The following is an 18,678-nucleotide window of genomic DNA, read 5'->3' as shown; positions in this document are numbered from 1 at the left end:
GATAAGCATATTATATCCGTTTCTGGGGGGCAAATGGTCACAGAGAGGTTCAGTAACTTGCCTGTCATCACACAGCTGGCACTACCTGGAAGATAACCCCCCCACCCCCAGCTATAGTGCATTATTGGTGCAAGAATATGCCTCTAGTCAGGGCAATCTCTGAGATGTAGTGTACGCTCCAGAGTTCCCTACCATCATGTGAACGTGCTCCCAGGAGAAAGCAGTACAGGAGTGAGGGACACAGTGAAGGGGAGGAAGCCAAGCAAAGGGACGACTGGAGGCTAAGTCCCAGTTTCTGTCTCATCCTGTAGGGAACTCTGGAGTGTACACTACATCTCAGAGATTGTCCTGACTAGAGGCACAATCTTCCACCAACAATGCACTATAGCTGGAGGTGGGGGGGGGTTATCTTCTAGGTAGTGCCAGTTCTGTTGGCATGCTGCCAAAGTGGCTCTTGTAGCCTAAAAGTAGGTCTCTGAAGAAGGCTGCAGGTGAAGGTGAGACTTGTTAGAAGCGAAGCTGATGGACACTGGGGGAGGGATTCATAGAATCAATAGGAAGGATCAGAAGGGATCTGGTGGGAACCCCCACAGTTTCCATACATGGGCCCTCCAGACCTTAGTAGAAGCCTTGAAGTTCACTTTCTTGACAGATTGAATTAGAGAAATTCTGGACTTTGAGGCTCAAGGCACTGTCAAGGGCAGAGAGGAGGTATTTCCATGAAAAGAGCATTACATGCTCGTGGTGAGACACGCCCCCATCTCCTCCCCTCACTCTCTGACCTAGCTTCTTCCTCTAGTCACTCCCAGAACACTGGCAGATACGCTCGTCCACCATGTGGTAGATTGATGGACAGTCCATGGTTGTCAGATATTCGACAAAAAAGAACCACAAATACTGACATTTGCACTTGTATCCTCTTCCAATGAAAAAGCAGTGGCACTGCCTTCACCCTACAGTGAATTCCACCAAATGGCTAGCCTTCTCCACCCAGAGTTTCCAGTGAGACTTTTAAGTAGGAACTGTCAGTCAGAAAACGTTTGAAAAGCATCTGATGTGAAGGACAGCAATCATAACAAAATAAACAAATAGGAAAACTGAACTTGGAGTAAACAGTGAATATGGGGAGCAGAAGAAAACTCGCAAAGTGCCGAAATCTATAACTGATATTGTCAGAGAAGAAAGTGATCACATAGGTGAAATCAAAGCAGGATAATATTAAAAGCAATATTCAGAGAACAGAACAAGAACTCTTAGAAATTAAAAATATGGTAGGAGAAATAAGGTAATGCAGTAGGATAGAATATTAAGTTGAGGGAATGTCCCTAAAAGTTCAACCATACGACAATGAGATTGATAAAAAGAGAAAAGACTAATTAGTCCAACCAGTCTCATAGTTAGTCCCGATAAAAGAGAACAGAGTAAATGAAAGGGAAAATTATGAAAAGAGAACTCAAGAATGTTTTTCACAAGTGAAAGACATGAGTTTCCAGACTTAAGGGACCCACCAGCGTGTGGGATGGAAAAAGAATAAAGATATCCTAAAGGCTTCCAAGGGGGAAAAGAACAACAACAACAAAACTAGTTCCATAAAAGGATTAGCACTGGATTTTCAATAACAATTTAGAAAGCTACAAGACAATGGAGCAAGGCCTCCAAAATTCACAGAGAAAATTACTTGTCAACTAAAATTCTTCAGCAGCCAAAATTATCAGTCAAGTGTAAGAGTAGAAAAAAATATCTTTGCAGGATCTCAAAAAGATTAAAAATTTTGTTTTCTTTCAAAAGCGTAAGACAGGTTATTTAGGCTCACAGAACAAGTGTTAAAAGAACTTAGGGGCCAAAAGTTCCAAGTGAACCAGCTACCATCTGGAATACTGCAATAGCTTTCTAACTGGTGAAATGTTTTGTTTTGGTCCATTGCAAAGGGGAAATGAACCAAGAAATAGGACAATATGGGATTTTAAAACCAGGAACACCAATATAGGTGGAATCAATAGGAAATTTCCAGCGTGATGGTAAAGGATGGCTCAGGATGACAGCTGGGTATCAGGCCTTGAATGCCAACAGTGACTACTAACAGCATAACTACAGCCAGGAAGTTGCCAAGAAAAAAATAAAAACAAAATAAAATGAAATAAAAGGCTTACCTGATGTGTTTGGCTGTACCTAGTGGTGTTTTGCAGATCTGTCAGAAAGTTTGGGTATGAATTTGTTCTAGACAAATGGAAAACCAAATAACAGTATAAAAAGAAAAGGCAGTTTGTTAACTAGGGATGGTGGGGGATAGCAGAAAGAAAATGATAATCTTGCATGTAGTTTTGCTCAATGAATATTGATTTACCCAAATAAATATTGTTTTAGTAAAAATGTGATGTGACTGTTTTGGATGTTTGAGAAAGGAAATACATGTATAAGAGAGCTAAACCTTCATCTTCCAAGTTAAGAGATTAAGAGAACACCTAAAATGAAAAAGTCAAATTATAGCTGTAAAACGATGTCATTTAGAAATAGGAAGATACAGTAGGTCTTCAAATAGTGTCATTTCGTTATAACGTTGAAATGCCATTGGAACTTAACCATTGTTTGTATCAGTTAGCCTGTGGTAAAATTGTTTTGTTATATATTGTTTCACCGCAGTTCCCAAGAACATATCAACAATGTTAAGTGAGGCCTTACTGTAAATAGCTAGAAAAAAATACACGTGAAAGTGTTTTAAGTTTTTGCCTCAGAAGAGTCAGAATGTGGATGGAGAGGGGTAGGGCAGGAGCTTGATATTATTTTAAAGAATTCCTCTTCACTTTTTAAACTATGCACATGTATTTCTTTGAGAAATATAAACACTAAGAAAACAAACATCTTTTTCTTAATCATATCTGTGCTGTTTTGGCTGTCATCTTCCCATATTCTGTTCTTCATGTTTCTCTTTAATTTAATTTTATTTTAATTAAAGTTTATTGGGGTGACAATTGTTAGTAAAGTTACATAGATTTCAGGTGTACAATTCTGTATTACATCATCTATAAATCCCATTGTGTGTTCACCACCCAGAGTCAGTTTTCCTTCCATCACCATATATTTGATCCCCCTTACCCTCATCTACCACTCCCCTACCCCCGTACCCTCTGGTAACCACTAAACTATTGTCTGTGTCTATGAGTTTTTGTTTCTCATTTGTTTGTCTTGTTCTTTTGTTGTTTTTGGTTTATATACCACATATCAGTGAAACCATAGGGTTCTCTGCTTTTTCTGTCTGACTTATTTCGCTTAGCATTATACTCTCAAGATCCATCCATGTTGTCACAAATGTTCCTATATCATCTTTTCTTACTGCCGAATAGTATTCCATTGTGTATGTATACCACAACTTCTTTATCCATTCATCTATCGAAGGACATTTTGGTTGTTTCCATGTCTTGGCCACTGTAAACAAAGCTGCAATGAACGTTGGAGCACACATGTCTTTATGGATAAATGTTTTCAGATTCTTGGGGTAGATACCCAGGAGAGGGATTGCTGGGTCATATGGTAATTCTATTCGTAATTTTTTGAGGAACCTCCACACTGCCTTCCATAATGGCTGCGCCAGTCTGCATTCCCACCAAAGTGTATGAGGGTTCCTTTTTCTCCACAGCCTCTCCAATACTTGTTACTATTTGTCTTGTTGATGATAGCCATTCTGACTGGGGTGAGGTGATATTACATTGTGGTTTTTATTTGCATTTCTCTGATGATTAGTGATGTTGAGCATTTTTTCATATGTCTATTTGCCATTTGTAAGTCCTCTTTGGAGAAATGTCTCTTGAGGTCCTCTGCCCTTTTTTCAATTGGGTTGTTTGTCATTTTGTTGTTGAGTTTCATGAGTTCCTTGTATATTTTGGTTATTAGCCCCTTTTCGGAGGCACTGTTTGCAAAAATCTTCTCCCATTCAGTTGGTTGCCTCTTTATTTTGTCGATGGTTTATTTTGCTGTGCAGAAGCTTTTAAGTTTGTTAGAGTCCCATTCGTTTATTTTAGCTTTTCATATTTCTATTCCTGCTCAATGATTAAAAATATTTCCAGAACATTTATGGAATGTTACCTAATAACAGAAACAGTGTCATTTGTAGATAAATTTTGTCAACAAATATTTCCCCATCAAAAATATGGCTTGATACATCCCTTGTATTCTTATAAGTAATACTAAATTAGGATTTAATGATGACTTTTATTTGAATGGTTTAATAGCTGTCAATTAAAACCTTCATATAGTTTGATTTAAATAGTTGTGTCTTCTTTAATAAAATAATGAGTAAAATAATGAGGTCCAGAACTATATTTATTAAGCTTCTACCCAGAAGTAAAAAGATAGATGATTTGAATATAATAAAGACTGATTGAACCATTTATGTAGAGCAGAAGAAGAATTTTTTTTTCATGGTAGTGCCTCTAAAATACTCCAAGATCCTAAAATGCTAGCAAGTCATTACAACCCAAAGTAACTAATAATTACATAGAACTTTAGGTCTGCTCAGTACTTTTTACATAAGCTGTCTCTTTTAATTCTCACAATATCTCAAGTTATTATATTATTACTATTTGCATTTTCAGAATAGGAAATAGAAAACATTGCAGAGGTAAAGTAATTTTCCCAAGGATATAGGGTTGAAAAGTTGGATAACGGTAACACTTATTGCCTAAGCAGGATGCTTTTGATAGGAACCAACCAGTTGGGAATCTAAGACAAGAGATCCCAACGGACCCTTTCCTGTGGGACTTTTGGCTCCCAGTTGATAAGGGATTGAATCTTGTCTAGAATTCAAGTTCTTCAAAGTTGTGATTTTTTGCTGCCTTGGGCTGGTGGTATCATTAGTGTTAAACAAAATTCTCCATTACCTAAACATTCCAAGAAATGTTGACCAATAATATCAGTAATTGTTTCTGTTCATTGAAAGGACCCTCAAGGGAGTGGGTGGGGCTTCTGAATCAGTCCTGGGGATTCAGGACTGAATTTGTTGCTCACTCTCACCCAAGATTGCTCACAGTAGTTTGAAAATTCCGAGAGGTGTCTAGATGGCACTCAGGTACAGGTGAGAAATTCCCAAGTATTAGGTTGGTGCAAAAGTTCTTGCGGTTTAAAGATTAAAAATTATTACAAAAACTGCAATTACTTTTGCACCGACCTAATAGAACATGTAAAATAACTAGTAGAGTGATATTGGAGACAACAAACATGAATGATTAAGTGTGAGGACTGAAAGTAGATAGCAAATTGTGATATAAAAAGAAAAATTCTTAGCAGAAGGCTTCTCACATTGCATTTGTTGCCTGAGTTTCTTTTGCTGTTTTTCCCATAAGCCTTTTGTCTGAATCAATCCATTTCCCCAGCATCTCTGGCTTCCCACTTGGGTGTACCATTCACTGCACATGCGTATGTTTATTTTCATCCTACATGTTTCTGAAGGAGCCTATATGCACCCTAAACTGGAGCAACTATGAGCTCTTAATCTCCACTCTTTTCACTGCTACTGAGCTGAACAACAGGCACACTCCTAGCAAACAGAAAATTCCTGATATTAATACATATTTAATGAAGAAAGGAAGGAATGTAGATGAGATGTTTTTAATTTCATGAAACTAAATAACCACCTTTATTTGAGGCACAAGAAGGGACACTTACATTTTAAAAGGAGCTCCTACCTAAATATGTTTTAGCTTTTACGGGTCTGAAAGCAGCGCTATTTAGGATTAAGGATTTGATGGGCAGGATACTTGGTTGGTCATGAGTATTGTCAAATTTTCATGCACAATCAGCCTTTTCCAGCCAAAGGATGGTAAAATTCTACCACTCTTACAATACAAAATGAGAAATGTGCCCCTTTACGTATTTCTATGTTGAAAAATAGAACTCTCTGATTGTTAACATAAAGTTACCTTTTAGGAAACTATAGTTTTGGACTTGTACAATACCCGACATCTAAAAAGGTCTTTGTTTTGTTTTTTTAAATTAATCTGTTACTTTTGTAGTCATGCAAATGATAAAATCTTGTATGTTTCTCAACCTTTATCTCCCTCTGTTTTAAAACTTGCATTCACTCTTGATAAATTAAGCATTGACAGATGTAGACACATAATGAACTATTAGAATTTCTTTTTTCTTTGTCTTAAAGGACTTACCACTTTTCCTGTAAAGAAAGGAGAATGTAATGTAGAAAGCTGTCACTTTAATTGTATCTTAAAATACTGTTCCTTAAACAGTTGAGTTAAATATTTATGAATTATATATGTATAGGAACGGAAGATTCAAAGCCACTTTTCAGGAAGTATACTTTTACTACAGCTAAAAAATGAATACCCAGAGGGTAAGAGGGGTGGGGGGAGGGAGATGAGGGTAAGGGGGATCAAATATATTGTGATGGAAGGACTCTGGGTGGTGAACACACAATGGGATTTATAGATGATGTAATACAGAATTGTACACCTGAGATTATGTAATTTCATTAACAATTGTCACCCCAATAAATAAATTTAAAATAATAAAAAAAGAATACCTCATCATGTCCTTCCCATAGTGAATAAACAGATAACTGAAGTGGATAATTTAATCAGGAATTAGGAAAAATGGACCCTCAGAATTTTCCTGCAGCATATACAAATGACAATATTTCTCTTCATCTTAGGCAGCATGGGCTTTCAATTAGTAAGATGGTACCCTGTGTGGATGTACACAGACAGCGGATTCTGATTTATACTCTTGGGTATTGACCAACGGATCTCCAGCAGTCAGAGAAAAGTCTCCATTCTTCCCCTTAGTGCAGATGACTTCTTAGAGATTATAACTAAAACTACTGATGGCTTTAACATTTTAGGTTTTAAGTTTCAGGCATTTTATGTTTTCCATCAGGTAAGCTATGTTCCTGTTCTGACAAACCAAACGTGAATCAAAGGCAGGGCAATACCGCTTCAATTTGTTTCTGTCCAGTGTTTTGTTTTTTCTTAGAGATTTCAGGCTAAATGTGGTACCTTCTGAGTAGTCCCTTGTTCTGAAGTTCTGTTCTCTGGCAGTTAAGGTACTGTAATGATTTCAGTGTGTTTGCAATCCCTCTGAATTTTGATTGCCAGGGATTTCTTTGTTTTAGGCTATCAGCGGTTTCACTGTAGTGTGTCTCGGGTAGATTTCATTTTAATTATCCTACTTGTTACCTGTTGTGCTTCTTGTATTTATGGATCCATGTATTTAATCAGTTTGGCAAATTCTCAGCCATTATTCCTCCAAATATTTCCTCTTCTCCATTTTTTAACAACTCGTGATGTAATTCACATACTATACAATTTGCCCATTTACAAACCAGTGGTTTTAATATGTTCATAGGGTTGTGCAACCATCACCATAGTCAATTTTAAAAGATTTTTATTACCCCAAAATGAAACCCTGAAACTATTAGCAGTCACTCTTCTACCCAACCCCTACTCTGTACCTCAACCCCCACTGCCCCTAGGTAACCACTAATCTACTTTTTGTCTTCAGGATTTGCCTATCCTGGACATTTCATACAAATGGGTATAATACAATATGTGGCCTTTTGCAACTGGCTTCTTTCACTTAGCAAACTGTTTTCACAGTCCGTCTGTGTTGTAGCCTGTACCAGTACTTTGTTCCTTTTTTATTGCCAAATAGTATTCCGTTGTATGGATAGACCACATATTATTTACCCATTCATCAGTTGATGGATATTTGATATATTTCTAGTTACTGTCTGTTATGAATAATGCATGAACCTTTCATGCATAAGTTTTTGTGTGGATGTATGTTTTCATTTTTTTTGGGTAGATACCTGGGAGTGCAATTGCTGGGTTATATGGTAACTCTGTTTAACATTTTCACAAACTCTCAGCAGCTGCACCATTTTCCATTGATACCAATAATACATGAGGGTTATAGTTTCCCCAAACTCTCACCAACACTTGTTATTATCAGCCTTTTTGATTATAGCCATGTTGCGTGGGTGTGGTATATAACTGGCTTTGATTTGCAATTTTTCTGATGACTCATTGATGTTGAAGATCTTTTCAGTTGTTCAACAGCCATTTGCACATCTTTGGAGAAATGTCTTTTCAAATCCTTTGCCCATTTTTAGTTGAGTCATTTGCTTTTTATTGTTGAGTTGTAAAAGGTCTTTATATATTCTGAATGCCAGTCCCTTATCAGAAATATGAATTGCAAATATATTCTCCCATTTTGTGGGTTGTCTTTTAACTGTATTGATGATTTCCTTTGAAGCACAGAGTTTTAATTTTTATAAAGCCCAGTTTATCTACTTTTTCTTTTGTCATCTGTGCTTTTGGTGTCATACCTAAGAAGACTGCCTAAAATGAGATTATGATTTCCACTTTTTAATATCAATGCCTCCTTCTCTACCTTGGCTGCATGTTAGAATCAGCTGGGCAGTTTGAAGAATTCCTGAAGCCCAGGCCATGCTCTATACCAATTAAATCAGAATCTCTTGGGGTGGGACCTAGGCATCCATAGTTTTATAGTTCCACAGGTGCGTCCATTGTGCAGCCAAGGTAGAGAACCACTGTTCTCTGTCCTTCTGGGATCCAAATGAAAATATGAGTATATTACACCTTTGTATCACCTCATATTGCTTATCCTCTCTTTTACATTTCCGTTTAATTATTTCTGTGTGTTGTATTCTTGGTAACTTTTTCAGATTTGTCTTCCAGTTCACCAGTTCTTTTGAGCAGCATTTCACCTGCTGTTTAACCCATCCATTGAGTTTTCTATTAATTTTCTTTTCTGTAAGTTCCAGATGAGCCTTTCTCATGATTTCATGTTGCTTGCTAGGTTTTATGATTGTCTTTTTTGGGGGGGAGCATTTAATGCATTTTTTTTGCATTCCATATCTGGTAATTTCAATGTTGGAACTTTTTGGTGGTCTAAATTTCTTGTTTGTTGTTTCTGCATACTGTTACCCTTAGTGGCTTGTTACCTCGGATTTTTTATTTTTCACCATGCATGCATATTTAGTTGATTTTAGTATGTGGTGCCTAAACTGGGAATGCTTCCCTACAGAGATTAATGTTTGCTGCTTCTGGGATGCAGGGGTACTGGGAGCATGGAACCATTTTAGCCTTCTTCCTGGGTCTCCAGCTTAATACGAGAGAAATCAACATTAGCCCTCAGGGCAGCCTTACCTTGATTATCACATATACTTTTGCTCAAGTTTTTTGTTTTGTGTTTCTTTTTTTTAAAGAATTGAAATGCTTTCTTTTTTAAAAACAAATTTATTGGGGAATATTGGGGAACAGTGTGTTTCTCCAGGGCCCATCAGCTCCAAGTCATTGTCCTTCAATTTAGCTGTGAAGGGCGCAGCTCAGCTCCAAGTCCAGTTGCCATCCCCAATCTTTAGTTGCAGGGGGCGCAGCCCACCATCCCATGCGGGGATTGAACCAGCAACGTTGTTGTTAAGAGCTTGCGCTCCAACCAACTGAGCCATCTGACTTCCCTTGTTTTTCTTTTTTAGGGGGAACTTAGGGCTTTTCCTTACTGGTTTTGAGCCTAGCTATGTATTGGTAAATAAGATTTATAAAAGGTATGCAATATTTAATCAATTATAATTTGCCAATTATAAGATGCATATTTTTTTAGTAGAATCTTTTTTATTCAGAAAAAAACAAAACAAAACCAAAAATAAAGTTTTCCAACCACACACAGGAGGGGTATAGGTAGGGGGAGGTATTTATCCATCCAGCCCTGGCCCCCAGTCCATGTGGTTTTGGCAGCAATAAGGGGTGTGGGGTAATGGCCCCCCAAAATAAAAATGGTGTATGTGTGTGTATGGGAAGGAGAAGGATGCAAATGCAGTGGGGAGTGGGGTAGGGAAGGAAAGACGATGTCAGTACTGGGAACGCTGCCGGTGACAGGCCATTTCATAACATTTCTTGTTGACCGTACCACCGTGGACACCTTCTTTGGCCATCAGCAGGACTAGAGTCTTGGCAGTCATGGTGACAGTGATGTTGAAGGTGGGGGATCCGCCAGTGCTCTTGATAGGAAGATCCATGGTAAATTCCCCATCTTGCAGCAGTGAGTCCCAGATCACAGAACATTTCTGGCCCCAAGTGTCAGCCCATTCACGAAAAAGCTTGCCCGGTCTTTGCCAACCAGGACATCAACTTCAGCTGGCGTGATGTTACCTAAGGTTTTCCTGGGGATGGCAGCCCAGACGGAAGGCGAGTCCTTATAGCCCACGATGGCCGCGTCCTGACAGGTCCCGTCTACCATGAGGTTGTCGATGGAGGCATTCCACCCGGCCATGGCGCTGCTACTGGGGCTGCTCTTAAGCACTGCTGTTGGGGCCGCGGGCTGGGCTCGGGCTGCCTCGGGCTGGTGGGCTGGGGGAAGTGGAGAGCTTGGGGCACGCGCTGCCATCCGGACCGTGGCTCTGCCAGCTGTGCAGCCAGATGCATTTTTAATATACCAGTAAGAAAGAGGAAAAATACAGTCAGTTAAACTGATGTAGTACTTCTCATCATTTAGGATTTTGTACTCATTGAGAGAGCTCTTTCAGAGTTATTTAGACATTGATTTTTCTCATATGTCACTTGTAGGTACACCTTAAAGAAAAATGTGAGCAAAATAAATTCATTAAGATAGTCAGAAAACTGTCTCATATTCAGCCTCCAGCAGGTCTGAATCACTTCCTCCTCAGAGTCACCGATGCCCAAGATTTTCCACAAAATGTCCTCGGTACCATCAAAAGCAGTGGTGACGCAGCGTTTCTTAACAGTCTTCTACTTTGTCTCTGGCATTTTTCTAGGTGGTTGACACCCATCTTGGAGGTTTGAATGCACATGCACAGCCCATGAGAACTAAGTCCTACTGCCTCCAGGTGGGTAGGGATTTTGAGGTACATTCCAATTTCAGAGAGGTTAAAATGTGAAAAAAAAAGTGCGTCTTAGAATGGACAAAATGACATAGTTACTTGGTTATGGAAAAACGACTTTTGAGTATCTAGACCAGTGCTCCTCACACTGCGGCCTGCAGGACAGTACCATTCTGCAAATTGGTTACTGGTCTAAGAGGATATAAGTGCAGAAACTGAGAATAAGCACTTAGGATCTTTTTTAGTAATTACACCAAGTCATTTTTTGTCAGTTGAATTTAATAATACAATATTGGCACTTGTATTTCATATGTCTTTTGTATTTCATTTTCTTGGCGATGTATCAGTATGTTATTTTACAAAAGTATCCATCCATGATCAATTAGAAAACAACAACAAAAACAAAACATGTCCTTCACTCATAATAGTTTGAGTAGCATTGATCTTAATGGTTTTCAAAGGTTAGCTACAGGCAGAATCACCAGGAGGGCTTGTTAAATCATAGGTCTCTGGCCTTAGGTAGGTCTGGGTGATAATTTCCATTTCTGAAAGGTTCTCAGGTGATGTTGATGTCATTATAGGGACCATGCTTCCAGAACCACTGCCCTAGAGCACAGTACTGCTGGAAGCAGAAATCTTATTGTCAAGGATTTCCAGCTTGGTTCGTAGGACAAGAAGCCCTGATGCTCTTGTGGAAAGTTCTGCTTGCAGTGATCTCTCTTAGTTTTAATGACTATAGAGTAACTTCCCATTTAAGTACCAACCAGGCCTGACCCTGCTTAGCTTCTGAGATCAGATGACAGGGTGGTATGGCCATAGACGTCAATACATTTTAGTAATAATAAAAAGAATAACTTCCCTAAACTTCAGTTTGTTTAATCTCCTTTGTTCAGAACACCACTGACCTTCAGGGCTGGTACAATCAATATAGGCTGCAGGGTATACGTGGTCATATTTGATTAGCTAGTCACAGTTCTAGAATAGCAAAATGTGCATTTTACTTAAGTGAATTAGTGCCATGATGGGGTGTAAATAAGCTTCCGGATCTTTTTATAATGCCTTGGACAATCTGTTGACAGAATTCTACGGTATGACAAGTAGCACAAATGCCCGAGATAACCCTTTCCAGTGGTATAAACCAGACTGCATACCAGACTTCTGAAATATGGACATCGCATTGTTAAGGTGATAGGAGGATGTTTCTTTATGAAAAATCTGTATTGCACGTACATAGCATAGTTCCCAGCAACGACTGTTGTTACACTGTCATCTTGAAGAATATGTATTAACCTCAGAGAGCTTGATACATGACCCTTTAGGGGAAAATTAATATCTTTAGATGAGTCACATGTATTAATCATTGATGCCACAGGCAGAGTAAATTTTCTCGTTGCTGCGATGGTAAGTGCTGTGAGTCCTTGCACTGTCCACAGGGAACATTTACGGCCCTCTCAGGGAACATGTACGGCCCTCTGAATACTGGACAATACTGCCATTTGCTGGAGTGGGAATAATTAACATCTCCTGATTTCAGGGGTTACATAACGTGAGAGGAAACTTCCTCTCACTGGTTCTTAACCAGTGCTTCTCAAACTTGAATGCGTTTGAAACACCTGAAGAACCTATTAAAGATGTGGAATGGAGCCTGAGCTTCTGCATTTCCCAGAAGCTCCTAGGTGGTGCCAGTGTGTCTGGTGTGAGGACCACACAACGAGTGGCAAGAGACTAAACATCATGGAACCACCTGCTTTCATGGGGGATCCCTTTATGCATAGTAAGTGGGGTACTGGTGTAGCCCTTCACCCAGAAGCTTAGCCTGCTCCCCCAGAGTGCCCATTGCCTGCATCCTCTGCGGACAGTATTCACGTTGGAAGCCTCTCCTTTTCTGTCTGTCTCCTTTATGATCCTTTTACTTTGGTTTTAAAGATGCCAAATTTATTTCCATCAGAAAATGCTGTTGGGAAGAATTGTCACGATCGTCACGTTGAAGGTAATTCCATAGCATCATATCAGAGAAGAAACATGGTGCAAGCTCTGTGATATGGCCTAAATAATGTCCTCAGAAGGCCACAGCTTTCACTTATAAGCTTGAACTTGTGACCAATGGTCAGTGGTGCATGAGGATGATTACTGCTTTAATAAAATCATTTCACTGTTTGCTTTGCTCCTGGGTGAAACAGGAGAGATGGGAGATATTAGAGCCTGTGTGTGGCCATCGCTCACTGCGTGGCCCTCACATGCTTCTGTTCCTAAGGAGCAGGCAAACTGCAGTAACCCAACAAGGATTATTTTAAACAAGGAAATCTACTCAGATGTGAGGGTGAAGGCTGGATTCTTTTCCTGGCCAAATGTGTCAGTTAGCAATGCTTTTAGCTGTGATGGAAAACCTGACTTAACAGCGGCTTAAACAGCCAGGGTTACTATTCTAACATATAAAGGAGTCTGGAAGTAGATGGCTGCTGGCATTTAAGGAGTTGGTGATTTCAGGGTCAGTGTCTCTACACTTCTTTGCCTTGCCCGCCTCATGGTTGCAGAATGTGCGTGGAAACTCCAAATACCATGTCTGCGTTCAAGGCCCCAGGGAAGAGTGAAGGCTGTTCTAACTGCACCTGAAATTCTCAAGGAAGAAAAAGCTGTCCAGGACATCTCCAGCATGTTTGTCCTTCTTGCTCAGGGGTGTCCAAACTTTTTTCAATGTTTTTCACCAAGGGCCATATGCGGTAAAATACAGAAACAGCCGGGCCACTCACTCGAGGTGAAGTACATATTGCCTCACCTGGTTTATTTAAGTAAACTAAATATATTTTTGGAATTTGCTGCGGGCCAATTAACAATGGATCGCGGGCCGCAGTTTGGGCACCCCTGGTCTAGCTATTGGCCAGAGCTGTCACCTGGCCACACAAGGAAGACTGAGAAAGCTTGCATTTATCTGGGCCACCTTAGAAACTACTGGAGTTCTGTTAGGAAGAAAGAAGGGAGAAATAGATATTGGGTTGGCAAAGAACTGTGTGCCACACCTAAAGTAACTAGAAGTAAAATTTCCCTACCTTCTGTGATTAAAACTTTCTTCTTTTCTCAGCAGAATCCAACATTCATTGCTAGGAAATACTGAGAGTGTATGGCAGGGGAAGGTTAGGTAGAAAGAAGAAGAAAAAATCAAACAGCTTTTCAACATCCAAGCTCCATTCCCTCCCAGTGAGATACATATACACATTGGGTTTTGAAGGCACAAATTACACCTAAAATCCAAAGGAAAGGTAAATGGATATTACATGGTGCACACAAAGTGGTTTGGAAATTCAGCAACAGAATTTCCAATGCCATAAATGTGGCAGGAATCCTTATCCTGCAGTTTGATTCAAAAGAATGTTCAAGTATTGTTAAACAGGTTGTGTTGTCAGCTTAATGAATCCCTAATGATTTTGAAAGAAAACCTTGTACTATTAATTATAATTAGAGTGCCTCTTGGGACACTTGAAGATTCAGTTCTTGATAAGGAGCAGTCAATAAGTTTTTTTGACAAAGAATGAAGCAGCATGCAACGTGAAAATCTTGGGGGCTTATTTCTTTTAAAAATGTATTTTGGACCTAGATTCTTGAATAATAAATATCTTTCCAATGATGTTACTATATATTTGCTGTTGATTTTTAGTCAACCTTTTGCATCAGTTAGAGTTCATTAGATCTGTATTAGATTAGGATTTTGCACATTGTTGAGCTGAGGAACTGCTTTTTTCCCCCTCCTTCATTTAACCCTAAGATCGTTTTGTTGCTAGGAGTTAACTCTTCTTTCAAAGATGAAGAAAAATACAGTTTTCGGGAGAAGAGGGTGATATATTTCTCTTTTGATTAAAAATATGATGTAGATGGTCAAGATCAAGCTTTTGAGCTTGGCTTTGTGACATTTGGAAGGTGATTGCCTTGTTTAATCCTCTTTGTGCTTTCTGGCTCTGAATTAGTTCATACATTTTTATCTGTAGCCTAGTCACAGGATGAAAGGGAGTGACAATTTCTGTGTTGTGCAGATTTTGGAATTTGGAGGAGAAAAGTGAAGTAAAAGACAACTTTTAATTTTGTTTCATCCATCAAAAGGAAATAGAAATGTTTCACAGATTCCCATAGAAGGTCTGGCAGAAGATGGTGATTGTGGAAAGATAAAGATAAGGATGGGCTTCTTTTTAATCTATCGTGAAACAGGAGATTAGTTCTTACAGAGAATTCCCTTTCTTGCTTCCAAAAGAGTGTAAAATAGTTTATGGTGTATCTAAAGGATGGGTAGTGTCCTGGTGGGATCGTGTGACAGAGATGGAACAAAATAGAATTTCAGGGATTTTTGTGTATGCTCCCGGTGAATGAACTGAACTCATGGAACCCAGGCCATGTGAATATTGCAGTGGATAGCTGTGCTCTAACTTCACATTAGTTCCTCTGCCCTTATTGACGTACTTGTAAGCACTGGGACCTCTTTTGTGTCGGCACAGATCCATAGTACTTGGCACTTTGGGTCGTGAGCTTTGCCAGGGCTGAGAGCTCTTTGAGGGCAGACCCAAGCCGTCAAACCCCAGAGGGCAAGGAGAGTGTTCTGTCTGGTTCCCCATAGTTGATACCAAATAAATTGGCGAACGAGTGAAGAACCTCTTCGTGATTCTTACATCTGAGTTTGTATCTCATTTTATGATCCACATTTTCATTGGAAAGTTGTGCCTGCTTTCACTGTACTTAACTTGTGTTGAGAGAATTCTTGGTATGACTTTGAAAGGTACTTGAAATATCTTGACCTTTTCTTTTCAGAGCACAATGATTAGAAGGGATATCTTGTGCAGCAGTAAAACAAAAATAAAGTCTGGGGATGAAGAGAATGAAAACAGTGGAGGTTGACAGGCATGGACATGTTCAGGTTTTAAATTAACTTCACATGTTGTTGCCTAAGAAACATACAGTAACATGGGAAACTTATTCTTGGGAGATGGAAATATTCTCTCAGCTCTACAAAATGAGGCTGTAATGTTGAAATGATGCAGCCTCCCTGCTGGGCACATTGCCTGCATTTCACCCTGGCACTGAATTCTTTCTCAGCTGCTCTGGCGTCTGTGCCCTTTCTGCTGTTCCCCACTTTGCCAAAGGCCCAGCCTCCCTGAGCCACGTGAGAATCTGCCCTTTGTTGTACTTGAGTAGAGAATATTTCCAACATTTCAATTGCCATTCTCCCAGTGAGCCAGGGAGGGAGGGGATGGGAGAGGGAGAGAGGGAAGTAGGGAGGAAAGGAGGGAGAGAGAGGGAGAGAGAGAAGGAGAGGCAGTGTAACAACTGTTGGACTCTCAAGCCAAAATGTGAGTGCTGTTCTGAAGTTAAGCATGGCATCTTTGAAGTGAGTGGCCTCAGACCAGGTCCTTCTGGCTTCAAAGTGATGGTCACATCTGCCAGGGTCCTAAGAGATCCTGTGAGAGATTCTGCAGTGGTTTTAACTTTGGTGCTTCTGTTATGAGGCATCTGGAGAACTTTGTCAGAGACACTTAAGCTTGGGCACATGTATCGGTTATCTATTGCTGCAGAACTCACTACCTCTAAACTGAGTGGCTTATATGTCATTCCTTATTATTGCCCACAAGTCTATATGTCCGGTGGTTCTGCTGATCTGGGCCAGGCTCGGCTGACCTTGGCTGGGCTTGCTCACGTGTCTGCAGTTAGCTGACAGGCCAGCTGAAACTGGCTGGTCTGCGATGGCCTCACCTATACATGTGTCTCTCAGCCAGCCAGCTGTTGGCTGAGGTGACGGGGATGACTGAATTCCAAGAGCGGGAATGGAAGCACGCAAGGCCCCTTGAGGCTTAGGTTCAGAAATGCTACATTATCACTTCCACCGAATTCTATTGACTAATGCAAGTCACGTGGCCAGTCCAGTTTCAAAGGGTAAAGAGCTGGACTTCACCTCTGGATGAAAGGAGCTACAAAGAAGGTTGCAAGGGCATGGATGCAGAGAGGGAAAAACTTTGTGGCAGGTTTGTCAGTCTGTCACAGAGTGTGATGTCAGAGGCATCATGAAGTAGTATGTTGGGCATGTATGTGTGTTCTCAGGGCTCTAGACTTCTGGGAAGTATGGGGAGATGTGTGTGCTGGAGAAGGGGTGGGACAGTTTCTGAGGAATGTTGCACACCCCCCAGTCCTTTTTGCCTTCAACATCTCTCATTACAGCTGCCATGAAGAATCTCAAACAGCTTTCTTCACCTCACACGTATCATAGACCATGTATCCCTTTGCTCCTTCATAAGGCCAGTGCTAGGTATTCCATATACATAAGTGCAGAATGAGGTCTGAAAGGAGACGGTATTGTTCAGTAGTGTGCTTTTGCCTTTTGCTATTTGTCGTTCTGGTGAAAAGCAAAACAAAACAAAAAAAACAACAAAAAAAAAAGAAAGAAAGAAAGAAAAAAAGCAAAGAAGAGATACTGATTATTCAAACCAGATATTAGGCTATTATGTTGTTGCATTTGACATATTCCTGCCTTAAGATTGAAATACAGCAAGTCCTCACTTAACGTCGTGGATAGGTTCTGAGACTTTAGGTGAAACGGTGTATAATGAAACCAAGTTTACCACAGGCTAATTGAGATAAATGAGTTAAGTTCCTATGGTATCTCATCAACATTATAATGAAATGACATTCTTTGAAGACCTGCTGTTATAATGACTCAACACCTGAGATTTTTCCCTCGCAGACCAATACAAATATATAGCGCACTTGCCAACTAAGAAAGGCCACGGTGCATCTGTTTTTGTATATTCACCTCACCCTTGACTTCATCTAAGTTACCCTGCTCTGATTTTTATTTCTTGTTAACCTCGTGGTGGCCTACAAAGCCCTATATGATGGGCATCCTCTTTCCTGGGCCTCACCTCTCTGGCCTCATCTCCTGCCTCTCTCCCCCTGGTGGTCACTGCTGCAGATACACTGGCCTCCTTACTGTTCCTCAAACACACAGGTATACTTCCATGTTAGGGCCTTTGCATGAGCTGTGCTCACTGCCTAGAGAACTCTTCCCTCACACATCACCTTGGCTAATATCTTCACCTCCTGCAGGTCAGTGATCACATGGCCCCTTTTTAATGAGACAGACATTGACCCTCCCATTTAATACTTTGCTCCCTTTCACCACAACAGCCCAATCCTTCCCTGACCTACATTTTCTTTCTTTCTTTCTTTCTTTTTTTTTTTTAAGATTTTATTGGGGAAGGGGAACAGCACTTTGTTGGGGAACAGTGTATACTTCCAGGACTTTTCCAAGTCAAGTTGTTGTCCTTTCAGTCTTAGCTGTGGAGGGCGCAGCTCAGCTCCAGGTCCAGTTGCCGTTGCTAGTTGCAGGGGGCGCAGCCCACCATCCCATGCAGGAGTCGAACCGGCAACCTTGTGGTTGAGAGGACGCGCTCCAACCAACTGAGCCATCCGGGAGGCAGCTCAGCTCAAGGTGCCGTGTTCAATCTTAGTTGCAGGGGGCAGAGCCCACCATCCCTTGTGGAAGTCGAACCGGCAACCTTGTAGTTGAGAGGACGCACTCCAACCAACTGAGCCACTCGTCCACCCCCATTTTCTTTTTACCTTAACACCAATATTTTCTCGTTTACTAGATAATTTACAATATTAATTGCATATTATCTGAACCTCCCCCTCCTGCATGTTTGGGGTCCCCAAGACCATCTCAGGATTGATGATTCACTCAGAGAACTCAAAGGACTCAGCAGATAGTCCTAACCACAGCCATGATTTATTACAGTGAAATGACAAAAGCAAAATCAGCAAAGGGAAAAAGTGCCTGG

The 18,678-nt window shown here is 40.4% G+C and overlaps 1 protein-coding gene and 1 pseudogene across 2 annotated transcripts in view; one reads left to right on the top strand and one right to left on the bottom strand.

The window, feature by feature from the left end:
• Nucleotides 1–18,678, top strand: part of LANCL3 (LanC like family member 3) — a 95,494-nt gene that overhangs the window by 16,097 nt on the left and 60,719 nt on the right. The window lies entirely within an intron of this gene.
• Nucleotides 9,878–10,299, bottom strand: LOC308494651 (profilin-1-like; annotated as a pseudogene). Its single transcript has one exon. The product of its transcript is annotated as a profilin-1-like (transcript).

This window comes from Rhinolophus hipposideros (assembly GCF_964194185.1).
Source record: "Rhinolophus hipposideros genome assembly, chromosome: X".
Taxonomy (NCBI): domain Eukaryota; kingdom Metazoa; phylum Chordata; class Mammalia; order Chiroptera; family Rhinolophidae; genus Rhinolophus; species Rhinolophus hipposideros.
This window is presented reverse-complemented; position numbering and strand designations above follow the sequence as displayed.